General features: G+C 48.7%; 1 protein-coding gene and 1 long non-coding RNA gene across 2 annotated transcripts in view; one reads left to right on the top strand and one right to left on the bottom strand.

Moving 5' to 3' along the window:
• The window catches only part of LOC140419458 (uncharacterized), a 42,402-nt gene extending 31,583 nt beyond the window's left edge, over window positions 1-10,819 (bottom strand). The window contains exon 1 of the mRNA XM_072503331.1: window positions 10,406-10,819. The gene's annotated coding sequence lies outside the window, so the exon portion shown is untranslated. The remainder of the gene's footprint in view (window positions 1-10,405) is intronic.
• LOC140419461 (uncharacterized) lies at window positions 10,570-14,028 on the top strand. Its single transcript, XR_011945799.1, has 2 exons — window positions 10,570-10,663; window positions 11,678-14,028. It is a non-coding gene; the product is annotated as an uncharacterized lncRNA (long non-coding RNA).
• Window positions 14,029-17,675: the final 3,647 nt, after the last annotated feature.

The following is a 17,675-nucleotide window of genomic DNA, read 5'->3' as shown; positions in this document are numbered from 1 at the left end:
CCAGGGTCCCAGGTTCGATTCCTGGCTTGGATCACTGGCTGTGTGGAGTTTGCACGTTCTCCCTATGGATGCATGGGTTTCCTCCGGGTGCTCTGGTTTCCTCCCACAGTCCAAAGATGTGCAGGCTAGGTGGATTGGCCATGCTAAATTGCACTTAGTGTCCAAAATTGCCCTTAGTGTTGGGTGGGGTTACTGGGTTATGGGGATAGGGTGGAGGTGTGGGCTTGGGTCGGCTGCTCTTTCCAAGAGCCGATGCAGACTCGATGGGCCGAATGGCCGCCTTCTGCACTGTAAATTCTATGATAAGGGGCTGGTTTAGCACACTGGGCTAAATCGCTGGCTTTTACAGCAGACCATGCAGGCTAGCAGCACGGTTCAATTCCTGTACCAGCCTCCCCGGACAGCCGCCGGAATGTGGCGACTAGAGGCTTTTCACAGTAACTTCATTGAAGCCTACTTGTGACAATAAGCGATTTTCATTTCATTTCAAATCTCCACTGCCTGTAACAGAGAGGATGCTACATCAATCATCTACTCGATCACACCAGGAATAACCCCTTAATTTGCGCCGATACTGGCAATAGTTTATCTGTTGAGTTTATTAATTAATTTTAATTGCGTGACAAAATTAGATTCCTTCTGTTTGGATACTTCGATGGCGCTACTGTTACCCAGCATTCCCTGCGGGTATGAATGTGCCCTATTCACTCTGCGAGAGGTCAGTGCGCAGGCGCAGTGCCGAACTCTCCGGAACATGCGCAGTGTCACCTTGCTCAGAGGCGGGTGAGTGCGGGAGGGAGGAATGGAGCCGGGTGGGGAGGCTTCATAAACATCCGGTGTAGGCCTCAAGCTCAAATATGACTTCGCAGGTTCGGAGTTTGTAGCTCGGAGGCTTTTTTTCCTGAGAATAGTCCCAGGTTTAAAAACATCATGTTTCCGCAGGAGCAGTGCGCATGCGGCACTGTCTTGTTCTGCAGATAGAGGGGCGGGGCTTCAGGGTCCCAGTGACCAGGAGAGAAAATCGCGGAGCCTTGATTTTCATCTCACTCTGCACACAGCAGCTCCGACCTAACAGACCTGAGTTAGGGATGGACAATGTGCGGTGGGGCGAATGCACAGCCGGCCGGTGAACAAAAAACGTAAGATTAGAATTACAATTAGGACATTCACCTCATTAAGTCTGCTTCCTATTTGATTATTTGATTCCCATTCACCTCTCTGCCATTGTCTAACTTCCTCTGTCTCTAATAGTAGATTTATTCCAACCATTTTTTGGAATTTAACTATGATGTGGAGATGCCGGCATTGGACTGGGGTGAGCTCAGTAAGAAGTCTTGCACACCAGGTTAAAGTCAAACAGGTTTGTTTCAAATCACTAGCTTTTGGAGCGCAGCACCTTCCTCAGGTGAATGAAGAGGTAGGTTCTGGAAACATTTATACAGACAAAGGTGCAAGATGATACTTTGAATACGAGCATTTGCAGGTAATTAAAATTTACAGAGCCAGAGAGAGGTGTGAATTGTCTCAAGCCAGGACAGTTGGTAGGATTTCACAAGCCCAGGCCAGATGGTGGGGAATGTAATGCGACATGAATCCAAGGACTGGTTGAGGCCGTACTCCTGTGTGCGGAACTTGGCTATAAGTTTCTGCTCGGCGATTCTGCGTCGTCACACGTCCTGAAGGCCGCCTTGGAGAACGCTTTCCCGAAGATCAGAGGCTGAATGCCCTCGACTGCTGAAGTGTTCCCCGACTGGAAGGGAACATTCCTGCCTGGCGATTGTCGCAGCGTCGGCATGGTCTCGCCAATGTACCACGCTTCGGGACATCCTTTCCTGCAGCGTATGAGGTAGACAATGTTGGCTGAGTCACACGAGTATGTACCGCCTACCTGGTGGGTGCTGTATCGTCTCACATCTTTGACTTTGCCTATATAAATGTTTCTGGAACCTACCTCTTCATTCACCTGAGGAAGGAGCAGTGCTCCGAAAGCTAGTGATTCGAAACAAACCTGTTGGACTTTAACCTGGTGTTGTAAGACTTCTTACTGGTATTTAACTGTGTTTCTGCCAACTGTTTCTAAATTAGGTTTCCATTGCTGCCCATCAATGTGCTGCTGATTTACCAGCTTGATCTTCCCATGGTCAGGAATTACATTTTTTGCACTAGATATCATTTCCCTTCCAATTCTGAGTTTATATTAACATACAAATTCTGTACCACTTCTATTCCACGTAATTAATTCTGCACACCCTTCAACATTAACTCTGTTTCTCGCTCCGCAGATACTGCCTAACCTGCTGTGTTTTTCCAGCATTTTCTCTTCTTAGTTCACATTTCCAGCAACTGCAATATTTTTTCAGGAGTTTCATACGAAACTAATCGAGGAACAGAGATGGGCCAATTAAGAAACGGCCTGTATGGGTTAGGTGTTGGTGGCAGAGAACGGACCCTTTCCTTCAGTGCAATGATAGAATGATTGCATCACAGAGAGGGGCCATTTAGGACATGCAGTTGCAAACTCACCTTGGGGTGAAATATAGTACCACGGTATGAACAATCATTTTGAGCCTCAGATAGTTACCATGGAGAGAAATGGAATCAGTGGCTAGGGATTGGCAAGGACTGAAGGCAATGGCTTCAGTCTTTTCAATATATTAAACTTCTGTTTGTCCAGCACTGGATGTCAGACAAGTCAGGATGGTGTGTGACTTGGACGGATACTTGGAGGTGATGGCTTTCATGTTTACGTGTGATCCTGCTCCTTCTAGGTGGGAGAGTTTGAGGGTGTGGGAGATTCTGTGAAAGTTCTCGATGAGTTTAAGAAAGGTAAAATCCTTCTCATTCTCCCACCACCTGTGCCCCCTGCAGCTACAACCTTAGCTCTCCCACTACTCCTCTTCTCCTCACCCTATCTTGTTCTCTCCTCAAGTAGAGGTCCAGGTCTGTGTAGGCCTAGAGATTGGGAGGCAGGATACCTTCCCTGAAGGACATTACAAAGAACAAAGAAATGTACAGCACAGGAACAGGCCCTCCAAGCCCGTGCCGACCATGCTGCCCGACTAAACTACAATCATCTACACTTCCTGGGTCCGTATCCCTCTATTCCCATCCTATTCATGTATTTGTCAAGATGCCCCTTAAATGTCACTATCGTCCCTGCTTCCACCACCTCCTCCGGTAGCGAGTTCCAGGCACCCACTACCCTCTGTGTAAAAAAACTTGCCTCATACATCTACTCTAAACCTTGCCCCTCTCACCTTAAACCTATGCCCCCTAGTAATTGACCCCTCTACCCTGGGGAAAAGCCTCTTACTATCCACTCTGTCTATGCCCCTCATAATTTTGTAGACCTCTATCAGGTCGCCCCTCAACCTCCGTCGTTCCAGTGAGAACAAATCGAGTTTATTCAACCGCTCCTCATAGCTAATGCCCTCCATACCAGGCAACATTCTGGTAAATCTCTTCTGCACCCTCTTGAAAGCCTCCACATCCTTCTGGTAGTGTGGCGACCAGAATTAAACACGATACTCCAAGTGTGGCCTAACTAAGGTTCTATACAGCTGCAACATGACTTGCCAATTCTTATACTCAATGCTCCGGCCAATGAAGGCAAGCATGCCGTATGCCTTCTTGACTACCTTCTCCACCTGTGTTGCCCCTGTCAGTGACCTGTGGACCTGTACACCTAGATCTCTCTGACTTTCAATACTCTTGAGGGTTCTACCATTCACTGTATATTCCCTACCTGCATTAGACCTTCCAAAATGCATTACCTCACATTTGTCCGAATTAAACTCCATCTGCCATCTCTCCAAACAATCTAAATCCTGCTGTATCCTCTGACAGTCCTCATCACTATCCGCAATTCCACCAACTTTTGTGTCGTCTGCAAACTTACTAACCAGACCAATTACATTTTCCTCCAAATCATTTATATATACTACGAACAGCAAAAGTCCCAGCACTGATCCCTGCGGAACACCACTGGTCACAGCCCTCCAATTAGAAAAGCATCCTTCCATTGCTACTCTCTGCCTTCTATGACCTAGCCAGTTCTGTATCCACCTTGCCAGCTCACCCCTGATCCCGTGTGACTTCACCTTTTGTACTAGTCTACCATGAAAGACCTTGTCAAAGGTCTTACTGAAGTCCATATAGACAACATCCACTGCCCTACCTGCATCAATCATCTTTGTGACCTCCTCTAAAAACTCTATCAAGTTAGTGAGACACGACCTCCCCTTCACAAAACCATGCTGCCTCTCACTAATACGTCCACTTGCTTCCAAATGGGAGTAGATCCTGTCTCGAAGAATTCTCTCCAGTAATTTCCCTACCACTGAAGTAAGGCTCACCGGCCTGTAGTTCCCTGGATTATCCTTGCTACCCTTCTTAAACAGAGGAACAACATTGGCTATTCTCCAGTCCTCCGGGACATCACCTGAAGACAGTGAGGATCCAAAGATTTCTGTCAAGGCCTCAGCAATTTCCTCTCCAGCCTCCTTCAGTATTCTGGGATAGATCCCATCAGGCCCTGGGGACTTATTTACCTTAATATTTTTTAAGACGCCCAACACCTCGTCTTTTTGGATCTCAATGTGACCCAGGCTATCTACACACCCTTCTCCAGACTCAACATCTACCAATTTCTTCTCTTTGGTGAATACTGATGCAAAGTATTCATTTAGTACCTCGCCCATTTCCTCTGGCTCCACACATATATTCCCTTGCCTATCCTTCAGTGGGCCAACACTTTCCCTGGCTACCCTCTGGCTTTTTATGTACGTGTAAAAAGCCTTGGGATTTTCCTTAACCCTATTTGCCAATGACTTATCGTGACCCCTTCTAACCCTCCTGACTCCTTGCTTAAGTTCCTTCCTGCTTTCCTTATATTCCACACAGGCTTCGTCTGTTCCCAGCCTTTTAGCCCTGACAAATGCCTCCTTTTTCTTTTTGACGAGGCCTACAATATCTCTCGTTATCCAAGGTTCCCGAAAATTGCCATATTTACCCTTCTTCCCCACAGGAACATGCCGGTCCTGAATTCCTTTCAACTGACACTTGAAAGCCTCCCACATGTCAGATGTTGATTTGCCCTCAAACATCCGCTCCCAATCTAGGTTCTTCAGTTCGCACCTAATATTGTTATAATTAGCCTTCCCCCAATTTAGCACATTCATCCTAGGACCACTCTTATCCTTGTCCACCAGCACTTTAAAACTTACTGAATTGTGGTCACTGTTCACGAAATGCTTCCCTACTGAACCTTCTACCACCTCGCCGGGCTCATTCCCCAATACCAGGTCCAGTACCGCCCCTTCCCTAGTTGGAGTGTCTACATATTGTTTTAAGAAGCCCTCCTGGATGCTCCTTACAAACTCTGCCCCCTCTAAGCCCCTGGCACTAAGTGAGTCCCAGTCAATATTGGGGAAGTTGAAGTCTCCCATCACCACAACCCTGTTGTTTTTACTCTTTTCCAAAATCTGTCTACCTATCTCCCGCTGGCTGTTGGGAGGCCTGTAGTAAACCCCCAACATTGTGACTGCACCCTTCTTATTCCTGATCTCTACCCATATAGCCTCACTGCCCTCTGAGGTGTCCTCCCGTAGTACAGCTGTGATATTCTCCCTAACCAGTAGCGCAACTCCGCCACCCCTTTTACATCTCCCTCTATCCCACCTGAAACATCTAAATCCTGGAACGTTTAGCTGCCAATCCTGTCCTTCCCTCAACCAGGTCTCTGTAATGGCAACAGCATCATAGTTCCAAGTACTAATCCAAGCTCTAAGTTCATCTGCCTTACCCGTAATACTCTTGCATTAAAACATATGCACTTCAGGCCACCAGACCCGCTGTGTTCAGCAACTTCTCCCTGTCTGCTCTGCCTCAGAGCCACACTGTCCCTATTCCCTAGTTCTCCCTCAATGCTCTCACCTTCTGACCTATTGCTCCCATGCCCACCCCCCTGCCATACTAGTTTAAACCCTCCCGTGTGACACTAGCAAACCTCGCGGCCAGGATATTTATGCCTCTCCAGTTTAGATGCAACCCGTCCTTATATAGGTCACACCTGTCCCGGAAGAGCTCCCAGTGGTCCAGATAACGGAAACCCTCCCTCCTCCACAAGCTGTTAAGCCACGTGTTTAGCTGCTCTATCTTCCTATTTCTAGCCTCACTGGCACGTGGCACAGGGAGTAATCCCGAGATTACAACCCTAGAGGTCCTGTCTTTTAACTTTCTGCCTAGCTCCCTGAACTCCTGCTGCAGGACCTCATGCCCCTTCCTGCCTATGTCGTTAGTACCAATATGTACAACGACCTCTGCCTGTTTGCCCTCCCCCTTCAGGATGCCCTCTACCCATTCGGAGACATCCTGGACCCTGGCACCAATTGGGTTTTTAATGACAATCCAGCAATTTTCATGGTCACTTTTCCCCAGTGCTGGCCTCACAAATTAGCAAAATCATTCAGCTTAATTTCACAACCTGCCTTTGTGTGTTTGTGGGTTCTCTTTCACTCACTTTGTTACCGTTTTAAATCAATTTCACAGGGTTTGCAGTTGGGAAACACAAACCAAACATGACAGAAGGATCTGACAGAGTCATACAGTATATCATAACTTGAATATCATCAGATTTTGAACATGGAAGGAAAAAGCACTTGTCACAGCGAGGAGAAACCATATATGTGTTGTGTGTGTGGTCGAGTCGTCAGTCGATCTTTGGGCCTTTCGAGACACAAGCGTAGACACACTGGGGATAATCCATGGAAATGTTAGGACTGTGGGAAGGCATTTAGTTGCCCATTTGACCTGGAAATCAATCGACGCAGTCACACCGGGGAGAGATCATTCACCTGCCCTCAGTGTGGGAAGGGATTTACTCAGTCATCCAGCCTGCTGAGACATCAGAGAGTTTACAATGGGGAGAGGCCGCTCACAGTGTGGGAGAAGATTCACTCTGTTGTCCAATCTGTTAGGACACCAAAGTGGTCACACAGGTAAGAGGCCGTTCACTTGCTCTGTGTGTGGGAAGAGATTCACTCGGTTATCCCACTTGATGGCACATCAGCGAGTTCACACTGGGGAGAAACCATTTACCTGCTCTGTGTGTGGGAAAGGATTCACTCAAGTCATCCCACCTGCTGAAACACCAACGGGTTCACACTGAGGAGAGACCTTTTAAATGCCTGATCTGTGAGAAGTGCTTTAAAAGTTCTGCGGAACTGACATCCCATCAATGGGTTCACTCTGACGAGTGACGAGATCATTTAAATGCTTGGACTGCGGAAAGTGATCTAAAAGTACTGGAGACCCATCAACGTGTTCACATGGAGGAGAGACCGTTCAGATGCTCCCACTGTGGGACTGGGTTCAGGAAATTAGCTCAATTCACCCAACACCAGAGAATTCACACTGGGGAGAGGCCACTCACCTGATCGGAGGGTGGGAAGGGATTGAATCATTCATCCAACCTGCTGGCTGGCACATCAACCCATACACACAGGGGAGAAGCCGTTCTCCTGCTCCAAGTGTGGGAAGGGATTCACTCAGTCATCCAATCTGTTGAGACACAGGCGAGGTCACAGTGATTACAGTGATTGGATTTTGGGTGGCATAGTGGCGCAGTGATTAGCACTGCTGCCTCATGGTGCTGAGGACCCGGGTTCGATCCTGGCCCCGTGTGGGTTTGCACATTCTCCTCGAGTCTGCGTGGACCTCACGCCCACAACCCAAAGATGTGGAGGGTAGGTGGATTGGCCACACTAAGTTGCCCCTTAATTGGAAACAAAAGTAGAATTGGGTACTCTTTTTAAAAAAAATAAAAAATAAAAATTTAAATCACATGAAGGACTGAAGATGATTCATTGGAGTCTCTCCTGTTGATAATAAACACCAGCCCAGTTATAGGAATTAATATTCTGCATAAAATTCTAATAAAACCAGCCTAGTGTTAAATACGGTGTGTTGTCTTTTTAATATCTCGAACCTTTGTTCTCCCTCCCCTGTCTCCTCCATCCTCACCCCCAACAAATGTGAGGAGCTCATGGAGCTTCTTTGTCACTCAAAGGGTTTTCCGGTTCTCCCGTGACTTGCTTTCCGGTGGGGGAGGAAACTCGCCTTGGCTGCCGGCGGGATATTCTGGTCCTGTCAAAGTCTATGGTCTATTTGTGTGGTTCACCCATCCCGCCGTGGGAACCGCCGCGAGGGGGTGGCCTCTGGCAGGTCTGGAAGGTCCAGCCAGCAGGAAGGGCTGGAAAATCCCATCAATTGAAACAATCCGATCAGCTGATTCTGCTGGTCCTCCACTAAACCACTCAGTAAATCTGCCTCGAAAGTCGTTTCTTTTCCAAGTTCTGAACTCACATCTTTCCCCTCTTTTTCTGTTATCTGCCATCATGCCCTCTCAGAGATCATCTTGTCTGTGAGACTTACCCTTTGCTCCTTTGACCCGATTCTCACTAAACTGCTGAACATCCAGCTTCCACAATCTCCACGTTTCTATGGTATCTCCATGGAGTCATTGTCTTTGTGCCTCTCTTTACACAATCAAGTGAAGTTTCGTCCTCACACAGAACACATGGAAGCACAAGTAGATAGCACTGTGGCTTCACAACGCCAGGGTCTCAGATTAGATTCCCCGCTGGGTCACTGTCTGTGCGGAGTCTGTACGTTCTCCCCCTTTCCGCGTGGGTTTCCTCTGGGCGCTCCGGTTTCCTCCCACAGTCCAAAGATGTGCAGGTTAGGTGGACTGGCCATGATAAGTTACCCTTAGGTGACCAAAAGGTTTAGGAGGGGTTATTGGGTTACGGGGATAGGGTGGAAGTGAGGGCTTAAGTGGGTCGGTGCAGCCTCGATGGGCCGAATGGGCTGCTGCACAGTATATTCTGCTTCTTCCCGCTGTGAATGGTGTGATGTTTTTTCAGGCTGTAACTGGTTAAAGCTCTTTCCAGTCAGTTCACTGGAACACTCTCACTCGGGTGTGTGTTGTGTGTGTCTCTGTGCTTTTCCAGTCACACTGATGTTTGAAATATTTTCCCACAGACAGAGCAAACATTTTTCATTCCACATTCATAGTCTGAGGATATTCAGGTCCAGATCAATTGAGTGACACTGTCAGATCGTAATGTGATATTTGGTTTGTGTTTCCTGTCTGAAAATCCTCTCCTAATGCCCTGGAAAAGGAGTTTACAAAGGTCACACGATCAGTACAAGATAGAAATTCAGAACAGACAATTCCAGTTGCTGGGGAACCTTTCTTTTCTTTCTTTCCCCTCTTTCCCCAAAGCTGCAAATCCCCCTCCCACACACCCTCTCCCCGGGCTGAAATCTAAATGAAGTATTAGATCATTATTTCCGTATCTTTCCAAAGTTATATAATTAGAGGTAAGAATATGCTTTATAAGTCACTTCATCCATGACTTGTGACAGACATTAATCTGAATCACCCTGACTGAGCACGCAGAATAACATATGTGAACCTTGTGTCCAGAACTGACAGATTTGATGAGCAATCACGATGGTCGTTTCTCCAAATCTTCCCGGTTTCCTTCGTTCTTCCTCTCCCTCTCGAACTAATTTATACTGGACATCAGACTCAGGGCTCATTCTGGTTCTCTTCCTGCTGACTAAATAACTTCAATCAAATAGAAGACTGAATCCACTGTTCGGTCCCTGCTCCAATCCTGACATACTGACCTCTCCCTGGCAACAGTTTCAGACTTACCTCGTCTCTTTGCAACCTTGGTTTCATATTTGATCCCAATATGAGCTTCTGACCTCATATCTGTGCCATCACCAAGACTGTTTCCACTTGCGTTACATTATCCGGCTTCTCTCCTATGTCTGTGCGTCTGGTGCTAAACCTTGGTCATGTCATCCTCACCTCCTGCTTCAACTATTCCACTACACACCTGGCTGCTCTCTCACATTCTCATAGATTATCATAGAATTTACAGTGCAGAAGGAGGCCATTCGGCCCATCGAGTCTGCACCGGCTCCTGGAAAGAGCACCCTACCCAAGGTCAACACCTCCACCCTATCCCCACAATCCAGCAACCCCACCCAACACTAAGGGCAATATTGGACACTAAGGGCAATTTATCACGGCCAATCCACCTAACCTGCACATCTTTGGACTGTGGGAGGAAACCGGAGCACCCGGAGGAAACCCACGCACACACGGGGAGGATGTGCAGACTCCGCACAGACAGTGACCCAAGCCGGAATCGAACCTGTCGATTCCCCCCCCCCCCCCCCCCGGAGATATCTGTACAGCTCTATTCTGGACTCTTGTACACCCCCGATTATAATTAGTCCGCCATGGTTTTAAGTTCCCTCGGCCCCAAGCACTGAATTCCCTCTCTCTAGCTCCCTTTCGTCCTTTAAGACTCTCTTTAAAACTCACCTCTTTCAGTGAAACCTCCTGGTCGAGTCCAGCATTGGCACTGCGCTTGCTCCAGCTCCCAATGACCGGTTAATGATTGACGGCTGCTCTGGACCAATAGGGGGAGTGGAGGACCAAGCGGAGTAGCTGCTCCTCCAACCAATCGGAATGAATAAGGGGCGGGCTGTCCCCAATCGCCATCGTGAGTTGGAGCATGCGCAGTACAGAGGATGATTCAGGCGGTCGGGTGGAAACCCTCATCAGGTCAAATTCAGCCGAGTGAGTCATGAGGGAGGGATGGAGGCGGCGGATGGGTCGGGAAGCTTCATAAACACTCCGTGTGGGCCCCAACCCCGAATACGAAGCTCGGATACAGCAGCTGAACCGGCGAACACTGCTCAGGCTTTTCCCCGAGACAGGCCCGGCTGTTGTGCGGCAGGGCGCATGCGGAGGGAGCGAGAGCCCCGGCTTTGTTCCGCCTCTCATTCACTCTGATTGGTTGGAGGTTCCCCCCCCCTCTTCCTATTGGTCCGAACCTGCCGTTAATCAGTCCCCATTCAATGGGTGATTCACAAACACCCGCTGGAGGCCCCAACCCCCCAATAGGACCCATTGGTTTTATTGTCAGTCTGCAGACAGGAGCTGGAGAACTGAACCCAGGCAGAGGAGAGGGAGGGAGAAAACTGGGAGTGGAGGAAAGAAATGGTGCAGATGGTGAGATGGGTTTGGATTTCAGCCCAGGGAGGAGGGAGAGTGCGTGGGACTGGGATTGACAGCTTTGGGGGAACAAGAAAGGAAAAAACGTTCCAGAGAAACTAGAATTGCCTGTTCAGAATTTCTATCCTGGACTGACAGTGATGGCTTTTGAAACATGAGAGATTACAGCTCTCAGGAAAGATTAAATAGAGTGGGACCTTTTTGTAGCGACAACAACAAATTAAGCAGTGACCTTCTATAAATCTTTTAAATTATCAATAGTTTGGAGAGGGGCGATGTGAGAGAGTCCAAAATCAGGAACCATCAATAAACAACAAGTCAGAAATACAAGATAGTTACGAATAAATCCAAGAGGGCAATACGGACACATTTATTTATCACAGGTTTAGAATGTGCAACACATTACCATGGAAATGAGCTGAGGAAAGTGCTGAGATGTTTCCAAAAGGAAACTGGACAAGCACATGAGAGAAAATGGAACCGAAGATGTGTGCCGAGTATTGATAGAATCTGTGACAGAATGGACTGTTTGTGTCTTATATATTCACAGTAATTCAATGTAATTTCATTTTACAGAATATTTGCAGATGCAAACATCATGTTGAGATCTGACAGTCACTTGACTCATCAGGACCGCCCTTTCAACGTGGAAGGAGAAATGTTTGTCTGTTTTGTCTTTCGGAAAAAATGTCAAAAATCACTGTGATTGGGAAAGCACCGAGACACAGACATCGAAGTAATTTTCCACAGTTAGCTGGAACTGAGCTTTAACCATTCACACAGCATGAAATTAAATTGCACCATTTACATCAAGGAGAAACTGTACTCTGGCTTCAACTGATGATCCAAGTTGGAGAAACATAAGGAAATTCGAGCCAGAGGAATCAAGAAGCAGCAATAGGACATTCAGCCCCGTGACCACGTTCCACCATTTAATAACATCATGGCTGATCTGATAGTGACCTCAAATCTTCATCCCACCTACACCAGATAACCTATCAATAACCATGGAGAAACCGTGGAAATGTGGGGACTGTGGGATGGGATTCAATTACCCATCTGAATTGGAAACTCACCGACGTATTCACACTGGGGAAAGACCATTCACCTGCTCCGTGTGTCGGAAGGGATTTTCTAAATCATCCAACCTCATCGCACACCAGCATGTTCATACTGACCAGAGACCGTTTAAATGTGCTGACTGTGAGAAGAGCTTTAAAAGCAGAAATAATTTACTGTTGCACCAACGCACTCACTCTGGGGAGAGGCCATTCACCTGCTCCGTGTGTGGCAAGGGATTCACTCAGTCATCAATCCTCCTGAGACACCAACTTGTTCATACTGATCAGAGACCTTTTAAATGTGCTGACTGTGAGAAGAACTTTAAAAGCAGAAAGGATTTACTGTTACATCAACGCACTCACACTGGGGAGAGGCCATTCATGTGCTCCATGTGTTGGCAGGGATTCAAATGTTCATCCAACCTTCTGCAACACCAGCGAGTTCACACTGGGCAGAGACCGTACACTTGCCCCGTGTGTGACAAGAAATTCACTCAGTCATCCAACCTGAATAGACACCAACTTGTTCACACTGATCAGAAATCTTTTAAATGTTCCGACGAAAAAAAGATTTAAAAGTAAACCGAATCTGCTGAAACACCAGCGAGTTCACACTGAAACAGAATCATAGAATTTACAGTGCAGAAGGAGGCCATTCGGCCCATCGAGTGCACCAGCCCTTGGAAAGAGCACCCGACTTAAGCCCATACCTCCAACCTAACCCATAACCCTACCTCACCTTTTTGGAAACTTCAAGGGCAATTTAGCATGGCAAATCCATATATCTTTGGACAGTGGGGGGAAACCGGAGCACCCGGAGGAAACCCACGCAGACACTGGGGCAATGCGCAGACAGTGACCCAAGCCGGGAATCAAACCTGGGAACCTGGAGCTGTGAAGCAACAGTGCGGACCACTGTGCTACCGTGTGGCCCACACGTGGGAGCGGTACTGGGGAGAGGCTGTTTAACTGCTCCGTGTGTGGGAGGAGATTCACTCAGTCAAACAACCTGCACAGACATCAGCAAGTTCACTGGGCAACAGCAGGGTTCGGATTCAGCTGTTGTTGCTGCTGTTAGTCACATTCAGGACGGAATGATGCCTGGACATCTGTTTCCAGTGGGGCTCTACAGTTTTCCGGTATATATCAATGATTTAGACTTAAATGTATGCACCAAGATTATACAAAAGTTGCTGATGTGTTTTAGACGATGAGGGAGAAAGCCATGGACTGGGTCAGGTGGACAGAAAAATGGTGAATGGAAATTTAGATAACGAGGGGTTAGGAACACACTTCACTTAACTCCCTATAAAAATAAGGTTACTTCAGGATAATGGAAAAAACTGATTGGTGAGGACATGATGAATCTTTATTTGTTTTATTCTTTTTTGATATAAATTTAGAGTACCCAATTTATTTTTTCCAATTCAGGAACAGTTTAGCGTGGCCAATCCACCTAGCCTGCGCATCTTTGGGTGTGGGGACGAAACGCACGCAAACACGGGGAGAATGTGCAAACTTCACACGGAGAGTGACCCAGAGCCGGGATCGAACCTGGGACTTCAACGCCGTGAGGCCGCAGTGCTAACTGCTGCGTTACTGTACGGCCCTATTTGTTTGAATCTTATGTTTATTTACTTAAGTCAGTTAATGATGAAATAACTAATGCACATCCAGTTCCATGTGGGAAAACCAGGGGACTTCCATTACGCTGGAAATGTCATCAGCTGGAGCAGCAGGAAGCAAAGGGGAATGACTGGAAGACTTTCCAGTGGATTTCTGGATTGTTCAGGACAAGATTCCATGCTTTGTGTGTTATATATGAATGATTTAGACTTTTTATTTAATAAACATTTTATTGAGGTATTTTTTGGTTTTACAACAACGCCAAAATAAACAATATACATAAGTCTATAAACATAGTGCAAAATAAAGTCTGTTACCCCCTTGCAGGTCCCACCTGTATTAACCCCCTACTCTAAACTAAACTAACTCTTTTTCCCCCCCCCTCCCCCCACTTCCCCTTCTGCTGACGATTAATTTTCTGCAAAGAAGTCAATGAACGGTTGCCACCTCCGGGCGAACCCTAACAGTGACCCTCTCAAGGCAAACTTGATTTTCTCCAGACAGAGAAAGCTCGCCATGTCCGATAGCCAGGTCTCCAATTTCGGGGGCTTTGAGTCCCTCCAAGCTAATAGTATCCGTCTCCGGGCTACCAGGTAAGCAAAGGCCAGAACATCTGCCTCTTTCTCCTCCTGGATTCCCGGATCTTCCGACACCCCTAAAATCGTCACCTCTGGACCCATCACCATCCTTGTTTTCAATGCTTTGGACATGACGTCTGCAAACTCCTGCCAGAATCCCCTGAGCTTTGGGCATGTCCAGAACATATGGACATGGTTCGCTGCCCCCACCCCCCGCACACCTTGCACACCTGTCTTCTACACCAAAGAACTTGCTCATTCGGGCCACTGTCATTTGAGCACGGTGAACGACCTTGTACTGTCTCAGGCTGAGCCTGGCACATGTTGTGGTCGCATTGACTCTACTCAATACATCCGCCCAGAGACCATCCTCTATCTCTCCTCCTAACTCCTCCTCCCATTTGCGCTTCAGCTCCTCGGTCTGCATGTTCTCTGACCCCCATGAGCTCCTTATAGATGTTGGAGACCTTCACTTCTCCCACCCTCACTCTGGAAACTACCTTGTCCTGAATCCCCTTTGGTGGTAGGAGCGGGAAGGTTGAGACCTGCCTAGGCAGGAAGTCCCGCACCTGCAGATACCTTTATTTGTTTCCCCTCGCCAATCCAAATTTCTCCTCCAGCTCCCTCAAGCTAGGAAAGTTCCCCTCTGTAAACATATCCCCCATCATCTCAATTCCTGCTCTCAGCCATCTCCGAAACCCCAGGTCCATCTTTCCCGAGGCAAACCGGCGGTTATTACAGATTGGGGCCCAGACCCGATGCACCCTCCGCTCCCACATGCCTCCTCCACTGTGCCCAGACTCTCAGGGCTGCCACCACCACAGGGCTGGTGGAGTGCCGTGCCGGCGGGAGCGGCAGAGGTGCGTTATCAGTGCCCCCAAACTGGTGCCTCCATACGCGCCATGCCGACCCTCCCCCACCACCACCCACCTCCTGATCATGGCTATATTCGCCGCCCAATAATAGTTCCTGAAGTTTGGCAGCACCTGCCCTCCCCGGCTCCGCTCAATCATCCCCTTTTTTACTCACGGTGTCTTGCCCGCCCATACGAAATGAAATGAAAATTGCTTAGTGTCACAAGGCGGCTTCAAATGAAGTTACTGTGAAAAACCCCTAGTTGCCACATTCCGGCGCCCGTTCGGGGAGGCTGGTATGGGAATTGAACCGTGCTGCTAGCCTGCCTTGGTTTGCTTTAAAAGCCAGTGATTTAGCCCAGTGTGCTAAACCAGCCCCATACAAAGCCGGTGGTAACTTTGTTAACCCGTTTGTAGAAGGAGCGCGGAATAAAGATGGGGAGACACTGGAACACAAACAGGAATCTCGGAAGGACCGTCATCTTCACCGTCTGTACCCTCCCAGCTAGTGACAGCGGGAGCACGTCCCACCTCCGAAAACCGTCCTTTGTTTGGTACACCAGACGGGCGAGATTAAGTTTGTGTAACTGTTCCCATTCCCGCGCCACTTGGATGCCTAGATACCTAAAACTTCCCCAATCGCCTCTCCTGTCCCCTTGCCTGGATCGCAAACATCTCGCTTTTCCCCATATTTAGTTTGTACCTTGAGAACCGGCCAAATTCCCCTAGAATCCTCATGATTTCTTCCATAACCCCCACTGGGTCTGACACATAGAGAAGCAGGTCGTCTGCATAAAGTGAGACTCTGTGTTCCACTCCCCCCCCCCCCCCCCCCCCCCCCCGGATCAACCCCTTCCAGCCCCTTGAGGCTCTCAGCGCAATTGCCAGCGGCTCTATAGCTGGCGCGAATAACAGTGGGGAGAGGGGACACCCCTGCCTCGTCTCCCGGTGTAGCCTAAAATAGTCCGATGTCGTCCTATTCGTCCGTACGCTCGCCACAGGAGCCTGAAATGGAAACCTGACCCAGTCAATAATGCCCCGTCCATATCCGAACCGTCCCAGCACCTCCCACAATATTCCCATTCTACTCGATCAAAAGTTTTTTCTGCATCCATTGCGACCACTACCTCCACCTCCCTACCTTCTGGGGGCATCACAATCGCAATTAGCAACCTTCTTACATTGGACACCAATTGCCTTCATAGATTATCCTAGAATTTACAGTGCAGAAGGAGGCCATTCGGCCCATCGTGTCTGCACCGGCTCTTGGAAAGAGCACCCTACCCAAGGTCAACACCGCCACCCGATCCCCATAACCTAGTAACCCCATCCAACACGAAGGGCAATTTTGGACACTAAGGGCAATTTATCATGGCCAATCCACCTAACCTGCACACCTTTGGACTGTGGGAGGAAACCGGAGCACCCGGAGGAAACCCACGCACACACGGGGAGGATGTGCAGACTCCGCACAGACAGTGACCCAAGCTGGAATCGAACCTGGGACCCTGGAGCTGTGAAGCAATTGTGCTATCCACAAGGCTACCGTGCTGCCCCAAGTGGTGCCGTGGTGCCTTCCCTTAACAAACCCCGGAACACAATCTTCAATCCTAGAGGAGAAAATTTTGGCCAGCAGTTTGGCGTCCACATTCAACAGGGATATCGGCCTGTATGACCCACACAGCTCTGGATCCTTATCCCACTTCAGAATCAGTGAGATCGTGGCCTGTGACATCGTCGGGGGAAGCACCCCTCCCTCCCTTGCCTCATTGAATGTCCTCACCAACAGCGGCCCCAAAATCCCAGACAACTTTTTCATGAACTCCGCTGGGAACCCGTCTGCATGGCCTTCAGACCCTATCTCTTCGATCGAAGCCCCCAGCCCTTCTACCAGCTCCCCGTCCACCTTCGGGAAATTCAGCCCCCTAGGAAATGCCTCATCCCCTCTGGCCCCGGTGGGGGTCCCGACCCGTGCAGCCTACGATAAAAATCCTTAAACGCCTTGTTCAACCCTGCTGAATCTCCCACCAGGTTTAGGCCCAATCCTTTACTTTCCCTATCTCCCTGGCTACCTTCCTCCTAAGCTGCTGTGCAAGCATTCTGCTGTCCTCTCCGTGCTCATAGATCGCCCCCCCTCACCTTTCTCAGCTGCTCCACCGCCCTCCCTGTGGTTAGCAAGCCAACTCTGCCTGTAGCCTCTGCCGTTCCCTTAGAAGCCCTGCCTCTGGGGTCTCCGCATACCTCCTGTCGACCTGTAGTATCTCCTTTATAGTCGGTCCGTCTCTGTCCTGTCTACTTTCTCCCTGTGGGCCCGTATCGAGATCAGCTCCCCTCTAACCACCGCCTTCAATGACTCCCAGACCACCGCTGCTGAAATTTCCCCCATGTCATTGACCTCCAGGTAATTCTGAATACATTTCCTCAACCGCCCACACACCTCGTCCGCTAAGAGCCC

The sequence above is a fragment of the Scyliorhinus torazame genome, chromosome 5 (genome assembly GCF_047496885.1).
Source record: "Scyliorhinus torazame isolate Kashiwa2021f chromosome 5, sScyTor2.1, whole genome shotgun sequence".
Lineage (NCBI taxonomy): Eukaryota > Metazoa > Chordata > Chondrichthyes > Carcharhiniformes > Scyliorhinidae > Scyliorhinus > Scyliorhinus torazame.
The sequence above is the reverse complement of the archived record's forward strand: the minus strand, read 5'-3'. Positions and strand labels throughout refer to the sequence as shown.